The 20,771-nt window shown below is 31.4% G+C and overlaps 1 pseudogene; it reads right to left on the reverse strand.

Moving 5' to 3' along the window:
* Window positions 1–3,731: 3,731 nt before the first annotated feature.
* On the reverse strand, window positions 3,732–3,832 carry LOC123574227 (U6 spliceosomal RNA; annotated as a pseudogene).
* Window positions 3,833–20,771: the final 16,939 nt, after the last annotated feature.

Genomic DNA, 20,771 nt, shown 5'->3' on the forward strand with positions numbered 1-20,771 from the left:
AAGATGTGAATTCATCTCCTTCTGTTGGGAAAGTAAATGTAAAGAATGCCAGCTATAAAAATCAATTATTCAAATAATCACTCTGAATATTTTCTATTTTACTTGGTGTCTTTCACTTTAGAAAAAGAGCCTTAGACTCAGGATCTGGAATCATCATCCACTTTCTCAGCATGTGAGTAGTTGAAGTCATTTAACATCTCTGAAACTTTTACCTTATCTGTAAAACAGGGATAAAAATACTTGCTTTCTTCATCTTACAAATATGCTTAATATACATTTTGTACTTTATGAGGGACAATTTAATATCAAGGTATAATTATGTCTAGTATAAAAAAGTAGACATGTGGTACCAACAGTATAGTTCTCGGAAATAAATGGAACAGTTAGAAACCTGTAAGTAACTAAAATTAGACTGGATGATTGACTGGAAAAAGATATACAGGGAGCAGGAAGCAAGGGAGATGCAAGGGTTTATTTCAAATTGACACGTTTATAACTTTTCAAATGGAACTGATATTGAAGAACATTAAATTCATTTATAGAACTAAAAATAAAAAGTAAAATAAGGTATTAATATAGATAATATGCAAAATATTAAAATTGATTTTAAATTAATCTGATATTTACTTAAATAATATTAATGCAATTTAGGTTCAGAATTAATGTTTAAATTACTATTCAGACTAATATAATTATGGTAATTTTGAACAAATGATGTTAAGTTACAATCTATCATAATGTTTACCACAGTACTTCACTATAATTGTATCAGTAAAACAGACCTGTGTTTTCAGTCGGATTATAGTATATATAATGTAATCATTAACACTACCAATTATTCAACAGAACAAATATAATATGCAACACATAATCTCTTCAGAATTTCATGACTTTTTACTTTATTATTCAGTTTAGCCTACATATATTTGCTTCAAAGTTTCAATATTTAGAATTAGAGATCATCCATAAATCCAAAATAATTAAATTTAGATATTTAAGCAGCATTTACAATGAAATTATAATGCTATTATAATATTTAAATAAAATAATCAGTTTAAAATATGAAGTTGACAAATCTGAATGTAAGGCATTTTCAGAAAGGAGATCTTTTAAAAATAAAGAGTACATGAGGATTAGCACAGGAGACTGTACAAGTCTCTTAATGCATCACATGTTAAAACCTAATATGAGGAAAGTATTGCCATTTATTCTCTTAAATGTAATAAAAATAAGTACAACTTCCAACTTGTCTGCAGAAAATTTGGAGGTTTTGTAACTTATATCTGAATGTATAAAATTGCAGAAAATAAATGTTTATCAAAGGTTTCCCAACTAAGACATGTGGTGTTTTTTTTACTTACATACTCACAGACTTCCATAGTCTTTGGTTACCATTATACTTCACCAATGTGGAAATTCCACACTATTTCTTATTCATAGTTACTTAGACAAGATAACTTTTCCTATTTGATAAATAAGTTTCCAATATTTAGAAAACTTTTTCTTTTGATTTGACTTTCTTTTCCTACCAATGATAAAATAAAATTTTTAAAAGGCAGATTAAAAATATTTTTCTGTACTATGTCTTAAACAAAAATTCTTCAATTTGTCATTAAGAGAAAAAAAAAGATTGTTTGATTTAATCATTGGGCAGGTAATGCTACATTCATGAGTGTCTTTTCCTCTGCTAGAAGGTGTAAGCAACTCTGAAACGTGAGCTCTGAAAGGATGCTAGAAAGCTCTTTTGTCTGAATAAAACATCAGTGAGCACCTTTGTCAGCTCATGCTTAGGAAAACCTTCTTTTCTTTGATTATTTTCCCATAGTCCACAATTCTGCCAGCGAAGTAATCTCCACTCTCTAGTTGCTATGACAGATACAAGCTTTGTTAAGCACATTTGTGCTAGTGTACTGCAGCCTACAATTACAAAGTGGAATTGAAGAATAAGTCAGAGGAAAAATCACAATCAAAACTTATTTTCTAACAGGTAATTAGAACCAAAACATGACTACATTCCAGATTTCCTAAAATCCTATCCCGAATTAGAATGTTTTTAAATGTCAAAGTTTCACTCAAATGTTTTCCCAGTTACACCATTTCTTGATACACCTTCGCTAATACTCTTTAGTGAGATATGAAGGATTCTTTGAAGATCAGGATTAAAGCATTAAATTAAAGGAGAAAAAAAAAATTTTGAAGTTTTGCACATATCTTTCATCTTATCTACTATCTTTCATTGCTAGGTCTATGCTTCTGAGTATAAGAAAATGTTTTGCTCATTAACAGGAGGTTGTCCTTTAATGAGTATTAATGATTCCACTTTGGAACTAATATGAAGTCCTGAATATATAAACTTATTGACATTAAAAATCAGCAATACTAATACTAACATCAAAGTAATGATATTGTTTAGTATATAATTAAGCAAAATGTAAACAAATTGGCATTCCAGTTATTATTTCATCAAGGTAATTTTTTTAAAGTAAGAAAACAACTTAATTTCATGTGTATTTAACAACTTTAGTTGAGGTAAGTTTTACATATAAGTAATTTTTGCAATGATTTGAATATATCTAGATCTAGCTACATTTATATATTTATAGAGAGATATAGATATAAGCATCATTTTTTCAATTAATGAGGATATTTAAATGGTTAAATGTAGAAAATAATTGCTCAAAATAAAGATTTATGCACTTACTCGTTAATAAATTTTAATTAAACTGAGCATAATCTATTTAGTGCTAGGCATTGCAACATAGCTTAGAGCATAAAAGAACAAATGAATATTAATAGATAGCTTGAGAATAAAATATTCTGTTCCAAAAAAAGAGAGAGAAAAAAATATCCCAGCACAATGTTTATAGTTAAAAATCAAAAGAGATATAAAAATTGGTGAATAGACACATACGTAGATAGATTGGTAAATATCTAGAGATGTAAATACAGACATTTATAGAAACACAGATAAATAAAAATGTAAGTATGTAATAGAAAGAGAGTTGTATAAAGATAATCACACACATACAGATTCTTACATCCTATAACAATCCTATTCCATTCTTTTTAAACAGCTTTGTTGAGATATAATTTATATATTGTACAATTTCTGTATATAAAGTATATATTAATGGTTGACAGTTCATTAATGCACATGTGAAATTATTCAAGTAATCAATTTTAAAACATTTCCATCATTCAAAAACAAACCCAAAACCCTGTAACGTTTAGCTATCATTCCCTTCAAAACAATTCTGCATAGATCTAAGCATTAATCTGCTTTTTGTATATATAGATTTCCCAATTCTGAACTTTTATATGAATGGAATCATACAGTATGAAAAACTTTTGTTACTACCTTATTTCACCTAGTGTAATGATTTCAAGGTTCATCCATGTTATCGCATGTATCAGCACTTCATTCATTTTTTATGATTGAATTATATTCCATTAAATTGATACATCATATTTTGTTTATCTATTTCTCCATTGACAGTCATTTGGTTTCCTTCCACATTAAAACAAAATGGTGGATATATGGTAGGTGTTTTTATCTCCACATTAAAAACTGTTGTGGTTTATAGTAGGTATACATATTTATGGAGTATAGGAGATATTTTGATACAGGTATGCAGTACGTCATGAAAAACTGGGTATCCATCTCTTCAAGCATTTATTCTTTGTGTTACAAACAGTCTAATTATGTTCTTAGTTATTTTGAAACATAAAATAAAAATATAGAATGCTTCATGAATTGCCTGTCATCCTTGCACAGAGGCCATACTAATCTTCTGTGTATCATTACAATTTTGTGTCTGTGTGTGTTGCCAAAGTGAGCAATTTCTACATTTTTGCTATTATGGATAATGCTATTTTAAAATTCGCATGCAAGATTCTGTATATGTAGATATGTGCTTTTTCTCAGGTATACATCTAGAAGTAAAATTGATGGGTCATAATGGAACTCTATATTTAATAATATTAAGAACTGTTAAAGCGTTTTCTAAAGCAGTTCTATCATTTTCAAATTCCTTTTAGCAGAATAGAAGGGTTTCATTTTTCCACATTATTGCCAACACTTGTTGTTATCTTACTTTTTGATTCTAGTAATCTGAGTGAGTGTGAATTGGTATCAAACTGTGAGTTTGATTTGCACTTCCCTGATGCATAATGACTTGGAGAATCTTTTTGAGTACTTATGTTGTTGAGAAAAAGGCTCGCTGCCTGATGCACATAGAAGCAAAGACCATGGCACTAGGTTTTGAGAACGTAAAAAGAAAAAGGAAAAAAAAAAAAAAGGCAAAGCAAAACAAAACAAAAACGCTTTGTTGTGTGTCCACCAACGGTGAGATAAAAGGTCAGTTCAAAACTGTCTCCCTACCCCATTCCCCCTGTAAAATTCCCCGATAGGCACAGTTGTCTCTTCATGCCCCTTCACGGGTTGCATTTGCAAATTTGGGCGGGGGGGTGGGGGCGTGATATGACACAGGCAATGGAAATTTAGGCTGTGATGTCAGCAAGTTCATTTGGCACACACCACTGTTGTCCATATTGGTTCTAACTGGTATCAGCCAGTTTTGTTACCTTATAAGCAAAGAGAGTATCAGCAAGCTGTTTCTTTTCATATTTGCTCTTCCTGTAAGCTCAACACTTTCTATTATTCACTGTTTTCTTTAGTTCCTTGGAGCATGGCTACACCTACTGACCATCTGTATATCTCCTTTGAAGAGACGTCTATTCAGATCCTTTGCCTATTTTTTAATTGCGTTGTTTTTATTTTTGAGTTGTATGATTATAGACATATATATTTGTGCATACACATATCATGATTTCCTTTTCAAACATGTGATTTATAATTTTTTTCCCATTCTCTGGACTGACATTTCACTTTCTTGATGATGTCCTGTTTTTAATTTTGATTAACTCCAGTTTACTGATTTTTGTGTGCGTGAGTGGCTACTGCTTTTGGTGTCATATCTAAGAATCCTTTGCCAATCAAAGGTCCAAAATATGGGCCCTTATGTTTTATTCTACGAATTTTGTAATTTTTGGTTTTACATTTAGGTGTTTAATACATTTTGAGTTAATTTCTTTATATGGTCTAATGCAAGGATTCAACATTTTTTGTTTGTTTCTTTAGGTCTCTTGCAAATCTACACGAACCAACTTGTCAATTTCCACAGAAAAGCTAAGATTCTCACAGGAATTGCAGTAAATCTGGAGGTCAGTTTGAGTAGCATTGCCATCTTAACAATGTTAGGTCTTCTCATCTACGAATATGGGTATTTTTTCATTTACTTAGATTTTCTTTAGTTTTTTTGAACAATGCTTTGTAGTTTTTAGAGTAGACACTTTGTTTTTCTGTTAAATTTATTCCTGGGTATATAAATTTTTGATGCTATTATAACTGAAACTTTTAAAAATACATTTAAAACTATTCACTGGAAGAGCATAGAAATGTAACTGATTTTTTTGATATTGATACTGTATCCTACAACCATGCTAAACTCATTACTTTTAATTTTTTAGTAATTCCATATGCTTTTATACATATAATCACATGATCTGTTAATATAGTTTCAATTCCTCCTTTCTCATCTACTTTTCTTTTTGTTCTTGACTAACTAGAATCTCTAGTACAATGCTAAATAAAATAGCAAGAATATATATCCTTGTCTTTTTCTTGACTGTAAGTGGGAAGCATCCTATCTTTTTCAAGTAAGTATGATGTTAGTTGTGGAGTTTTCGTAATTCCCTTCATCAGCTTCAGGGAGTGGAGAAGTTCCTTCATATTGTTATTATTATTATTATTATTATTTTTGAGTCGGAGTCTCGCTCTGTAGCCCAGGCTGGAGTGCAGTGGCTCAATCTCTGCTCACTGCAAGCTCCGCCTACCGGGTTTACGCCATTCTCCTGCCTCAGCCTCCCGAGTAGCTGGGACTACAGGCGCCCACCACCACGCCTGGCTAATTCATACTGTTATTTTTTAGTGCTTTTGTTATTGAAAGTTTCTGGCTTTTGTCGAACATTTTTTCTGTATTTATTGTGATTATAGCATGATTTTCATTTATTATTTTAGTAAATTGTATTTCAATAATTAATTTTTAGATGGACAGTCAACCTTCATTTTTAAAGTAAGCCCCACTTGGTTGGAGTATATGATTCTTTTTATATATTTCTGGACTCAGTTTGCTAGTGCTTTATGCAGGATTTTTGCATACAGCTTCATAAGGGATATTGGTTTAAAAATTTCATTTTTTGTTGGTGATTTGTTGGTATTGTCATTTTAAGGTAATATTGGTTTCACTAAATTAGTTCAGAATTATTCTATTTTGGGAGGTAAGTGGAAGAGAATAATTTGTAAACAATTTTCATGAACTATCTTTAAATATTTGGAAGACTTGGGTTAGTGAAGTATCTAGGAATGGCTTTTTCCTTGTGGATAGGTTTTTGAATATGGATTCAGTCTGTTCATTTCTTATAGATCTATTCAAATTGTGTATTTCTTCTTGAGTCAAATTTGATAGTTTGTCTTTTAGGGATTTGTCCATTATATCTAAGTTATCTAGTTTGTTGGCATACAATTGTTCACAATATTTCTTTTTCATTTTTTTTGTTTAATTGGTTATGTCAGTAGTGATGGCTCCTCCTTCATTTATTATTCTAGTTATTTCACTCTTCTCCGTTTCTTTCTTGGTAAATGTAAAGTTTTGTCAATGTTATTGATCTTTAAAAGAACCATCTTTTGGTTGCACTGATTTTCTATATTTTATTTTTTCATCTACTTTCTATTTTACTATCTAGCAATTATTATTTACTTTACTCTGCTTGTCTTAGGTTTAGTTTGCTCTTTTGTTGATGTCGTAGGTTAGAAAATTAAGTTTTTGTTTTGAATTCTTTTTTTTAACTTAATATAGACATTTCAGCTATAATTTTCTCTCTAAACAATGCTTTCACTGCCGTTTGTAAATACTGTGTTTTCATCTTTATCCTTCTTAATGTATTATAATTTCCCTTTTAAATTTTATTAATTTGTTGGCTACTTGAGAGTGTGTTGTTTAATATTTATATATTTGTAAGTATGTACACATTTTCCCTGTTATTTATTTCTAATTTTCTTCCGTTGTGTTGGTGAACATACTTTGTATTATTTCCATTATTTTAAATGTATTCAGTTTTCTTTTATGACATTTAATATGATGTATCCTGGATAATGCTTCAATTGCACTTGAGAATAATCTATATCCTGTGTTGTTGGTGGAATGTGCTATGAATATCTGCTAGGCTGAATAAGTTTATGTTCCAATTATTCTATTTAATTGTTGAATTTCTGACTATATACTATTATTAAGTGTGGAATATTGAAGTCCCCCACTATTATTGTTAAATTATCTAGTTCTCCCTTAATTTCTGTTAGTGTTTAATTTACACATTTTTGTATTTTTTTTTTTTTTTTTGGTGCATATATGTTTTAAACTGTTATACATTTCTGATGGATTGATTCGTTTATTATAAAATATACTCTTTATTTCTAGTAACTCATTTTTATTTTCATGTCTATTTCATCTGCTATTAGTATAGTCATATCAACGTTCCTGTGGTTGCTGTTTGCCTGATAAATCTTTTCCATCCTTTTACTTTCATTCTATTTGTGTTTTCTAATCTAAAATATGTACCCTGCATACAATTGTATCATTTTGTAAAAATTAGGTCTTAAAATCTTTATTTGATTGAAATGTTTAATCTATCAGTAATAATGTTACTGATATAGTTAGACTTCTGTCTGCTATTTTATATTTTGCATTGTATATCTCATGTCTTTTTCCCTCTATTTCACTTTAATGCTTTATTTGGTATTATATGACTGTGTTTTAATGTGGTATTTTGATTTTATTAATGCTTTTTGTACCATTTTTTAGTTGTGTGTATGTGTGTGTATGCATTTGTGTGTTCACTCTAACATTTATCATATCTGTTTTAACTTATTAGGATAGTATCATATTTATACCAGCTTAATTCAGTATTACATATAAACATTACTACCTTATATCACCTTTATCCCCATTAACATGGAATTATTGTTATATGTAATGCCTTAATTAGTGTTAAAAACCCAACAATACATTCTTATTGTTAGGACTATCATCTGTCATCATTTTTTTAACCCATTACAGCTTTGTGCCCACCAATCACTGCTGAGCTGTTATTGACATATATATTACACATATATTGCATTTCTATGTGTTATATGTCTATTCTAAACATATATGCATACATTTTACACATATTATTTTATACAATGGCTTTTTAAATCAGTTTATATTGAGAAGAATAAAATATGAATTTATAGTCTCCTTTATAATTATATAATTAACTTTATCAATATTCTTTGTTTGTTTGTATGGTTATAATTACCATTTGCAGAACTTGCTTTCAACCTAAAGAATTTTTTAAATATGTCTTTAAGGCAGAGCAGTAAGAAAGAGTATGTCTCAGTTTCTCTTTATTGAATCATGTGTTTATTTCACCTTCATTTTTGAAAGAGAGCTTTGATGAGTATAGGACACTTGATTGACAGTTTTTGTTGTTGGTTTTCTTTGAGTATTTTGAATATGTTAAAATAGTTTGCCTCCTAGCTTCTGTTAATTTTTCTGAAATGTCAGCTTTTATTCTTATTGGAAGTTTCTTGCAAGTTATATGCCATTTTCTCTTGCTACTTACAACAGTTTTTTTCTTTTCTTTGACTTTCAGCATTTTTATTATGAAGTGTTTGTTTTTGTCTCTATGTTTGCAGTTCAAATCTGCTGTTATGCCCTTTTACTAAATGTTACACATTTTGGATATTGTATTTTTTAACTACATAATTTCCATTTACTCTTTTTAATATAAATTCTATTTTTATTAATGTTTTCTATTTGATGTAGTATTGTCATGATATATTTCTTGACTTCCTTAACTGTGCTTCACTTTAGGTTAATGAGCCTATTTATTTACAATGACTACTTTGAAATCCTTTTCTGTTTAATCTGAAATTTAGCTGCTTTCACAAGCAGTTTCTATTGCCTTTTTTTCTGCTGTAGGATAATACTTTATTTTTAAATACCTCATAAGTTTTTTTTTGAAATTAGATATTTTAGGCAATATATTACAGCATCTTTGCACACTGTCCTGTGAGGCTTGTGATGGTTGTTTGCTTGTTTATATCTTTAATGACTAGGTGGATTATTTTTGACTGCTCTCCATGCGAAGTGTCAGTCTGTTTCTCATGAAGGCCCATCTTTGTGTATACCATACTACACCTACGATGCAGTGGTCATGTAAGGCTCTCTTCCACTTTTTCCCTGACCATACACAGCTGTCATGCTCCATTAATTACAGGCTGTTTTTGACAGTTATTGTTTTCAATAATGCCCTGAGGCATAAATACCTCTACAAACTAATTCAATCAAATTGTAGATTTCTGGATAAAATACTTAACAGTTTCTGAAGTCAGTATTTGAAATTTTCTGACCCCTGAAGTGTTTTCTCAGCTTATTCCCCAGTTCTCCCTGCTAAGTAACAGGAATACAGGCTGGATCTTATTTCCATTAGAACCACGAATTTTCTTCACATTAGTTTTCATCACAGCCTTCACTGAAGTTTAGAGTATGTTTAGGTTTACCATTTTCCATGCTCTGCTGCAAATGAAGGCAGTCCTTTGGAAAGTGATTAAATCCTCTGTTTTATTAGGTGACTCTTCCCTCAGGCAAAATCTCTGATCTATGACTCTGGAGTTCGTGTTGGAGACAATATTAAGGTTTTCTCTAAGTGACAGCTCCACTGTAGGTACTGAGTCCTGTGGAAGGGGAGGAGAGTTAGCAGCCTGGGGTCCTCTCTGCTTGCTTCTCCTGGTATACAGTCATCAGCTCACAAGTCAAGAAAGGGCTATTAGGGCCCCAGTATTCTCAGAACATCACATCCAACATACTGCCTCTTTTCCACAAGTAGGGGGTGTGTGGAAGAAGGAAACCCCAATCTCAACTCCATTTACCGAGAGTTAGCCTTAGCATAGGTAGCTGGGAATAGGATGAGAAATGTTAAAGTTTTACTTGTTCTCGGAAGAACAACTTCCATCCGGGAGCTGGGTGAAGAGAAAGCCTGTGTTCTTAGCTGCAGCAATCTGGAGTGGAGTCTCTGCCTGGCTGAGTTCAGAGGGAAAAAGGAAGAAGCAATCTCAGTTCTAATACCACAAAATCTCACCTCTCTTTACCATTTTTTGTAGGTTTTCTTTAATAGGTGCATCTTCATGTGTAATTTTATCTTAAGACCACTTCAAATGATTCCAATGATTGGGGTTTATTGGTAATTTTCACCAGTTTCACTGAGGAGCAGGTCAGAGGAGCTCCTCACGCTGTCCTGCAGAAGTCAGTCTTGATTGCTTCTAAAACTTGCCAGTGTATAAAAACTGCACGCAGAGCTTTAAATATTACTAATGCTTGGCTTACAGACCTAACTATTCTTATTTAATTTATATAGGATGTGAACTGCACATTGGGAATATCAAAAACTTTGTGTCGTTGTATTTGTGTAACTAAAGTTAACGTATGCTGGCCTAGTTTCATAAGAAATATTATCTGTTTTTGTATTACAACTTTACTTTCTAGAAATTCTTTTTCTTTTATTATTATTATGTTTTTTTTTGTTTTTTTTTGTTTTTTTTTTTTTTGAGGCAGAGTTTTGCTCTTGTTGCTCAAGCTGAAGTGCAATGGCATGATCTCGGCTCACTGCAACCTCTGCGTTCCAGGTTCAAGTGATTCTCCTGCCTCAACCTGCCAAGTAGCTGGGATTACAGGTGTGTGCCCTGACGCCTGGCTAACTTTTTGTGTGTGTGTGTTTTTTGTTTTTTTGTTTTTTTTTTTTTGAGACGGAGTCTTGCTCTGTCACCCAGGCTAGAGTGCAGTGGCCCGATCTCCGCTCACTACAAGCTCTGCCTCCCGGGTTCACGCCACTCTCCTGCCTCAGCCTCCCGAGTAGCTGGGACTGCAGGTACCCGTCACCACGCCCGGCTAATTTTTTATATTTTTAGTAGACACGGGATTTCACCATGTTAGCCAGGATGGTCTCGATCACCTGACCTCAAGTGATCCACCCATTTCAGCCACCCAAAGTGCTGGGATTACAGGTGTGAGTCACTGCACCCAGCCCTAGAAATTTTTTGGGAACAATATTTCCACTATCCCTTTTAGCCAACCTAATCTTGCAGATTTCTTAGTTGGCTTATCATTATCTGCCCTTTTGTTTGTATCTCATTAGATTTAATGTTTATATTTAAGAAAAGTACTCAAGCCATTATTCATAAATCTTCAGTAAAAATAAGTTGACTGTAAACCTAAATAATGTTAACTGTTTTGAATAACATAGCAAGTAAAAATAACTGACATTTTGAGTATGAATATAAGACTGGTAAATGTGTATATCATTAGAAATATCAGTGATTTTTTTTTTACTGTGAGTATTCTATATGATATTTTTTCCTAACATTTGGCCAATCTACAATGATTATTCTGGATATAAAGACAATAGGATCTTTGTTTTATAAGTAAAACAATTGTATTAGCGAATATAATTTTAATACTATGTTTTACTCTTATGTCACTTCAAGATGCCTGGCAGATGAGGGTATGTATGAAGAGGTCTATTTGATTATTCTAGTTAAGGAAGAAAAAAGAAATTAACTAATTTAAAAATAAAACAGATAATCACAACCTAAAATATTAATGTGAATTATTTTTTGTGTCCTACAGAGAGTTTTTATTCTTTAAAAAAAAATTAAGCTTGACCTTGTGAAGAAGAATTCATAAAGTAGGGAAGGAAGTTGAAATTGGGAAGGATCTGAGATATTACACTATTTACACAGGTAACATATGCCTGGAATGCTAGACCACTAGATTAGGAAGAATATATTTTGTTTACTCACTGATCATCTTATTGTCGGTTTTCTAAGCCCCACTTTCCCATAGGGCAGCATGATAAGGGCAGATGTCATCTGACTATATGAGAGAGGATATAGGTAGAGTTCTGTAGCATAGGAAAAGAAAAACCTGTAACTATGAATTTTGGAGCTTATGTAGGAACTGCTTACACAGTATGTGTTAGGAGGAAAGGAGAGTGACCTTTACAACTCTTTGATGTGATCATTTAGTTCTAGGGGTGAAAAAAAAAAAAAGAACAAAGGATTCTGGTTTCTATCACCATTAGAATGTGACCAAATGTTTATGGGAAAATGCACTACTTCTAACTTCAAAGGAAGAATTGCCACCCAACATTCCTTAACACAGGTTGCAAGTTTCCTTTTCTCAGAAAGCCCTGATGCTACAAAAACATGAAAACATCCAATTAGCATGGTTTCTTGATAAGCACACATTGAAAATGTCAAATATTTTAACAAACTCAGATATGTATACATTTATGCACCTAAATTATAAAATGTCTCAAGTAATAAGAGGTAATGACTTCGTTAGGTGTTAAAAGCATTTATTTCTTCGAATATTCTTTTTTTTTTTCTAGATAACTCTGACTCATTATGAACTTTACTTATTTTAATTGAAACTAGTAAAATCATTGCTCAAAAGAAAAATGGTTTCTACAATATGTTTAGAAGGATTTTCCTAATCTTTTTTAGATTAGAAAAGTATTAAGTTATCCTTATTTGGTTTCACTAGTCGTGTTTGTCTAATAAAAGTAGATATCATTTTATAGCAGAATATTTTACTTTATACAGTTTAGAAATACTTGAAAAATGTAACAAAATATATATTTTATTAAATTTGGAAAAAATAGACTTAAATTAAAAAAAATTCTTGCTTTGAAAGATGAAAAAAATGTTGTGGGGAAGTGTAGGGATTTGCTTTTACCTGAATTTTTATTTTATAAAATTGAGTGTATAATCTACTTGTTTATAACCCCTTGAAATATTCCAGCTATTCAGATAAATATACCGTACACATTACAATGTTGCTTCTTATGAAACCTTAAAAATGATAAACCAGATTTTATGCCAATTTGCCTTTATGCAACAAGTTTTTCCATATTTTAACTGTAAGGCGTCCCATATTTTTCATAACAAAGACTTGGAAAGCAATTCTTATGAGACTAAGCTAAGGCTGTATACAAAGGTGGAAGGTATTTCAGTTGATATATTTCAAAAGATTAAAGAAACACTTAGTAAACCCAGGCATGGTTTTCTTTTCCATAAAGTGTTATTTATCACATAGAATCATGAATTATTTACAAGCACTGGAGTCACTTGCAACAGGAGTAAACAGAATTGATGATGACCTTCAGTTCACTGTACTGCAGAGAAAGTGATTCTCTCATTAGATTTTCACTGGAGAATAAAAGAAGCCTTTGCCTCATGAAAATTCACTGCCAGCTCCCACATTCCCTTTCTTTCACCATAGAGTTGAAAATAAAAGTGTTTCCTTTTTTTTTTTTTTTTTTTTTTTTTTATGGTTGTTTCTGTATATAATGAAAAAACAACTGCAAATGACTCTAATCCCAGGTCTCTGTTAAATGGATCTGACTATGGTCTCTCTGTTGGTACATCATTTAGAAAGATCCAGATGGGCTCTCGATCCGAAAGTAAATGTCAAATAAATGTGTAAACATTTCTGCCATTGTTAGTGAGTCTTTAGGGAGCTATTCATTGACCAGGGTGTTAGGATAGCGAAGAAACAAATGTTCTGAAACAAACTCAAACATTATTACAATGAGTCTTTTCCTCTCAGGTATGAGTGATTGTCGGGGACAGGAATTTTTTTTTTTTAATCATCTATGAAAATATTTAGAATTTACAGTAAGTTATACAAAACACGTTTCTTATTATCATTTATTAATTAGATGTTTTAGTGGAAAATTCGTGGGCTTCAGCACAGTTACTGAATATATTTTCTATTTTCCATAAATATTGCTAACACCCCTAAAGGTTCCTATGAAGTTTAACTTAGATTCCACATAAAAATCATGTAAAATAGTTACTGGTGCTTCAGAGGTATATGGTAAATGTTATATCTTAGTTGAATCCCTTTCTGAAATTGGCTCAAATTAAAATATCTAGAAACAGGCTAGTTATTGCCTGGAGCCATATGTGCAAGTTCACTGGAAATAAAACAATTAAATAAGAATGCACACACAATATTCGCTGAATTGAGTTAAACTGATTTTATCACTTGTAAATATAGTTCTTAAATGGACACATATGGATTTTTTATAGATATTGTATAATAGCTAGAAAAAGATAAATTGATTAGTATTTGTGAGAGAAAAGAAATAAAAGGATCAAGGAAAAAGGTAAGAATTATGTTAAGTCAGAGGGGATAAAGGAGAGTTAAAAAGGGACTTCAAACTGGAAGATTTTGTGACAACCTTATTTTCCCACTGAGTGGTTATTATAACTAGGTATTCCAGTGGATTCGACTGGAGTGTGCTTCCTGGGTGATATGAACATCAGTCAAAGGTCAAGGAGAAGAAAGATTCCTGGCATCAATGGATTAGGAGAGAATCATCCACATAGCACCAAAAATTGTTATCTAACAGTTAAATCCTAGAATAGTTACTTCTGGAAAAGATTTATCTGGAGTCCTAGTCTCACACAGCAGAATCGGGGGTCATAAAGATAACGTTTACTACCAAGATTGTCATTTAAGGATAGTCCACGCATATAAATACCCCAAATATTCATGTATTTAAACACCAAGTACAGGAGCAGGAACCAGCTCTAAAGGCAAGATGTCTGATTATTCATTCATGTAAATTCATTCATGTAAAAAACTACTCAACAGTTTTTTATTTATTGAATGAAGGTAAAATTTTACTATATAACTATAATATGTACAAAGTTCTAAAACTGGGTAAACTTTATTGAAAGATAATAGCTTCATTTACATTGAAATTGTAGATATTTATTTACTTTCATTAATGTTGTCAAAATGATATGTAGGTAAAAATCAACCATGAACTCTTTTAATGATTTTGAAAAAAGTCGCCTACCATAATTAATCGTGATATATGTTTTGAACTCATATTTTAGTCATCATACCTTTCAGGCAATACTTTTACAAAATGTACATATTCTAGCTACCTAATCACATGTAAACCAGTTGCCAACCTATTGTATTTAAAATTTTTCTCATTAAGAAATGTGATAATTTCTTACATGTGCACGTTTTCATACCTCACGTCATTCTGACAAAAATCTTAAATATTGTAGAATTAACTATTCATGTTTTGAACAAAAATTATGAACAAAAGTGCATGAGGCAAAACTTTATTAACGATTTGTCAGTTAAATTTTTCTCAGTCCCTTCCTGACAAAAATTTCGGCTTGAGTGTTTAACTTTTACTGTCGAATACATGAAATTCTCCTAAACGTGATTATTGGTCGTGGTTTGGGCAACATTAATACAGTCCCCCATTTCTCATAAACTGATAAAATATATAAGCTCTGCATTAGTTACAGTTTAATAACTGTTCATTTTTAATAATTATCCATAGCTATTAAGATTTTTCCTTTTTATTTTTTCCCTCATTCCTTTCCACAAGCCACATAGAGCAAGACTGTAGTTAGTCGTGAAAGAGATAAAGAATGTGATCAATGCAAGATTTGCAGCCCAGCGCATGTCAGCAAACTTTGGAGAGATTTGCATCCGAGTGTGAATATAGTAGTTTTCAAGAAAATAGAGGATCAAATTTTTTGTTTATTTTGTACTGAACTTTCCAATTCCTGAAAACTTAAAGTGACTATTGTATTAGTTGGCAGAGGTAAACAAAGCTGTATGTCACTGCCTAATTGACCTTTGAGAATTAGGAGAAATAAACCTATTCAGTGATTCTTCTCCACTGAATTTTGTCTGTATAAGTCATTGATAATTTTTTTCAAAATTAACAAAAGTAATTTTACATTCGTAAAGATTCCATACTATAAATCTGAGTTGAAACATTTAAATTTTTCTCAAAAATACGTTCTCCTCAAAAGAAATACAGAGTTCTTTATCCCATCTTTTACTCACACCATACCTTTTTGCTGCTGTTGTTGTTGTTACTGGCTTTTACAACATATAAAAACCTGTACATATTTAATGTACTCATCTTGATAAATTTAAAGATAAACAGACCCATGAAGCGATCCATAAACTATGCCATAAAACCTAATCATCATCTCAAAAAGATTCCTCTCTCTGTGTTTTTGTTTTGTTTTGTTTTGTTTTTGGATAGGAACATTTAACAAAAGTACTACAATCATAACAGTGCTTTAAACATACAATACAGCACGAGTCCCCAACGCCTGGGCTACTGACCAGTGCTGGTCCGTGGCCTGTTAGGAACCTGATCACACAGCAGAAGGTGAGCAACACTTTATCTGTATTTACAGCTGGTCCCAATGCTCACAATACTGCCTGAGCTCTGCTTCCTGTTAGATCAGCGGAGACATTAGATCCTCCTAGGAGCATGAACTTTATTGTGAATCGTGCAAGCAAGGAATGTAGGTTGTGGTTTCTTATGAGAATATGTTGCCTGATGATCTGAGGTGGAACAGTCTCATCTCAAAACCGTCCCCAGCACACTCCCCGTCAGTGGGGAAAATGTCCTCTACGAAACTTTTCCTGGTTCCAAAAAAGGCTGGGGACCACTACAATACAATATAGGTAACTGTATATGCTATGCTGTATAGGATGTATTACGTTGAATAACTGAAACTATGTACCCATTGAAAATACCTTCCTGATTTCTCCTCTTCTGAGCTCCTGACTAGCATTCTATTAGCTGCTCCATGAGCTTGACGCTTTTAGATATCTAAGTAGTATCATGTAATATTTGTTCTTCTGTTTCTGGCTTTTTCGCTTAGAATAATGTCCTCCAAATTAATTCACATAGTAGCAAATGGCATAATTTATTTTTTAAGGCAGAATACTATTTTACTGTATGTATGTAGCATTTTTCTTTATCCATTTTTCTGTTAATGGACACGGATAAGTTTCCTTTTATGCTATTGTAAATAATGCTGTGATAAATATTGGAATGCAAATATCTCTGACAACTTAATGTCAATTCTTTTGGATATAAATTCATCAGTATTTTAGATCATATAGTTGTTCCAACTTTAATTTATTGAGAAGCCTTGAATCTGTTTTTATAGTGGTTCTATCATATCAATTTACATTCCCACCAGCTATGTAAAATGGTTCTCTTTTCTGCACGTATCTACCAATACTCGTTCTCTTTTGTCTTTTTGTTCATAGACATACTAAAGGGTGTAAAGTGATCTCTCAGTGGGGTTTTGATTTGCATTATGTTGAAGATTGGAGATGTTGGACAACTTTTAATGTTTTAGCAGGCCACTTACATATCTTTGAAGAAATGTCTGTTCAAACCCTTTGCCCACTTTTTATGTTTTTTGTTTTTATTTTCTATTGAGTTGTACCAGTTATTTATGTACTTTAGATATTAATCCTTTAGCAGATATATAATTTATGAATATGTTATCTCATTCCATAGGTTGCTTTTTCACTTTCCTGATTAAGAAATCATTTCCAGCACCAAAAGTAAAGATTTGTTTTTTTCGGTGTTTTCCTCCAGAAGTTTTACATTTCCAAGCCTTATATTTTTGTCTTTAGTTCATTTTCAGTTATTTTTTTGTATGGTTTAAAAGAGTAATCCAATTTTATTCCTTCACATGTGGATTTTCTGTTTTCTTAATATCATTAACTGAAGAGACTATAATTTCTCCATTATATATTCATTTCCCTCATTGTTAAAGATCTCTTTAGAGTAACTATTTGGTTTTAATTCTGAACTCTATTCTATTTCATTAGTCAATGTGTGTTTATATGTCAGTACTATACTATTTTGATTGCTGCAACTTTGTAATATACTTTCTGCTTTGTTCTTCTTGCTTAAGCTTTCTTTGGCTACTTGGGGTCTTCTGTGGTTTCACATGAATTTTAGGATTTTTTTTTCTATTTCTGTAAAAAAATGCATCATTAAGAATTCGGTAAGGATTACATTTAACCTGTAGGTCACTTAGACTATGGACATTTTGATAATATCAATTTTTCCCATTTACGAACACATCCTTCCATTTATTTGCGTCTTTTTCACTTTCTTTCATGAATGTTTTATAGATTTTAGTAACAAGTCTTTTAGCTCCTTTAAATTGAGTTAGATACATATATTTCATCAAGGAAAGACAGATCACTTGTATGCATAAAACAAAGCAAATCATGTATATTCTCTTCTTTAAAACTATTAGATAAGACATTTATGATCACTTTCTTCCTGTTTTAAAATTCTGGTGTTTTCACTTGTTTTTGCCTGTTCGTTTTAGTGTTACTTTTTCACTTGATGAATGTTTTTATGAAAAACTTAAAAGTTATTTCAAAATGGCAAATTGTTTTTATCTGATAATGTTTTGGGTAAAGAGATAACACATTTTATTCTATGCACTACAAAAATTGTGAAATAAATCGATAAATTGTTCTTTTGCTTGACTTCACACAGGCTATTGCATTATATTTGTACTTTCCAAACTCATTAATTAGTTTAAATATAATTAATTCTGAATGTTTAAGTTATTTTTTATTTCATTTTCTAGAGGCAAAAAATAAGTTACATTTTTTTGTTTGTTTGCTTGTTTTTGAGAGAGTCTCACTCTGTTGCCCAGGCTAGAGTGAAGTAGAGAGATCTCGGCTCACTGCAACCTCTGCCTCACAAGTTCAAGCAATTCTCATGCTTCAGCCTCCTGAGTATCTAGGACTATAGGCACGTGCCATAACGCTGGGCTAATTTTTATATTTTTAGTAGAGACGGGGAGGTTTCACTATGTCAGCCAGGCTGGTCTCGAACTCCTGGCCTCACACTATTTGCCCGCCTCAGCCTCCCTAAAGTTCTGGGATTACAGGCGTGAGCCACCACACCTTGCCATCAATTAGGTCTTAAATATCAACAAGCAACATCTAAATTACTGTATAACTTATAGTATACTGAGAAGCATTTCCACAGAAAGCAAATCTTTTATAGGAGAGCTACAGTGTCACATAGTTGACACCTTGAATTTATCCTAAATTTATACTAAAGAATTATTTATGAGGCTTTTTATGTGTCAAGTTCTGTGTTCATCTTTTGGGATTCATTATAGGATAAAACATGATTTCTACACTCAAACCACCAATTTTTTTCATAAAACTATAAATTTCTCTAATTTGACTACAATGTGACACATCATGGTTTATCAGTGTTCATTACGTTCATGTAAATAGAAATGGCTTAGAAATTGTTTCTAGGCAAAAATTTGCTATTTCCCTCCTACATTTTTTTTTTGTATCTAACAAGAATACCATTCTTGATCTGACCGAGTTGGTGTTACAAGACTGTATTTTGATGAAATAGCCTGGAAAGTTTTCTAAACTCTCCATAAGGTTTAGCCATGTTTACGTGTTTTTTTTTTTTTTTTTTTTTGGTTGCTGTATTTATTTGTTGTTTTGTTTTATGTGCATTCTATTATGTGCTTTGTATATTCATTGCTATTCTATTAATTGTATACTTCCTTAAGGCATTGATGTACTTTTCTGCCTTTTTATTAGTACATTTGAGTTTCTGAGTTATATCATTTTATATGTATTTCTTCTGTGTGTTAAATAAACTCAGATTCAATCGTAAACAATGTTTTAGGTGACTCCCAAATGCATAAGTGATGTGTACTAAGGCACAGCCAGAAAAACTTTTGAATTCTTTCATATATTTTGTGTGTATATTGGGTGGGTAAAAGGTATTTTCTGTTCAAAGGAAAATGAAACGGGAGCCTAACAATATACATATATTAAGATTTAGTATATTTCCTCTGGCACCCATGACTCACTGCCATTGTTTCCATGTTAGGTTCTGAGTAATAAGTATAGCTATATCATAACGTTGGGGGAAATAATGACTTTTTTGAAAAGAATAACAATTACCAAGAAAAAAGGTGTATATATCAGTATGTACTTTTAAATATTCTACTCTCAGAAAAACAAACTTGCTTTACATTATAAATCATTAGATGTAAAAAATATTTTTAAAATTATAATTGAATAAACAAAACAAACAAAAATATGCATGCACCACACCCAGACATAAAATTAACATTGTAATATAAGTTTCTTTGGCTATTCATACAGCATTTATCTTTATAGAATGACTATTTCTATGTTCTTCAAATGATCTCATATAAGAATGATATTGTTTGGATAGAGTGAATGTTTTATTAAAAGTATATGTGCTGTTATTTTATAAGTTACATGATAATAAAGGTAAAATACATTTAAGAGGACATATCTTTACACAAATTATAAAATGCCTTCAGAAGAAAGATTCAACTAAAGACAGACAAATGAAATAACTAATAGCCTGTCTTTTACATTTATATGTCATTTCCAGCCACATAAGAGCTGAGTAATATGAGTAGTTGTTTAATATATTTAACTTTATAGAAATGTACTTAATACATTCTAGGAACTTAAAGTATAAAATGGGGAGAATAATAACACATGGTGATTTGAGGGTCATATGACACCCTATGCTCACAATATATAGCATATGTACCAGCAACATATCATAAAGTCAATATATTTTATTATTATTATTGTCATCATTATTTTGCATAAGCAAGTGGTAATGTAAGTATTTTGAAAAATAAGATTTAGAATTAAAATATATAGTGTCTTGCCTATTAATTACTCTATGTATAGAGTTATTTGTAT

The sequence above is a fragment of the Macaca fascicularis genome, chromosome 6 (assembly GCF_037993035.2).
Source record: "Macaca fascicularis isolate 582-1 chromosome 6, T2T-MFA8v1.1".
Taxonomy (NCBI): Eukaryota; Metazoa; Chordata; class Mammalia; order Primates; family Cercopithecidae; genus Macaca; species Macaca fascicularis.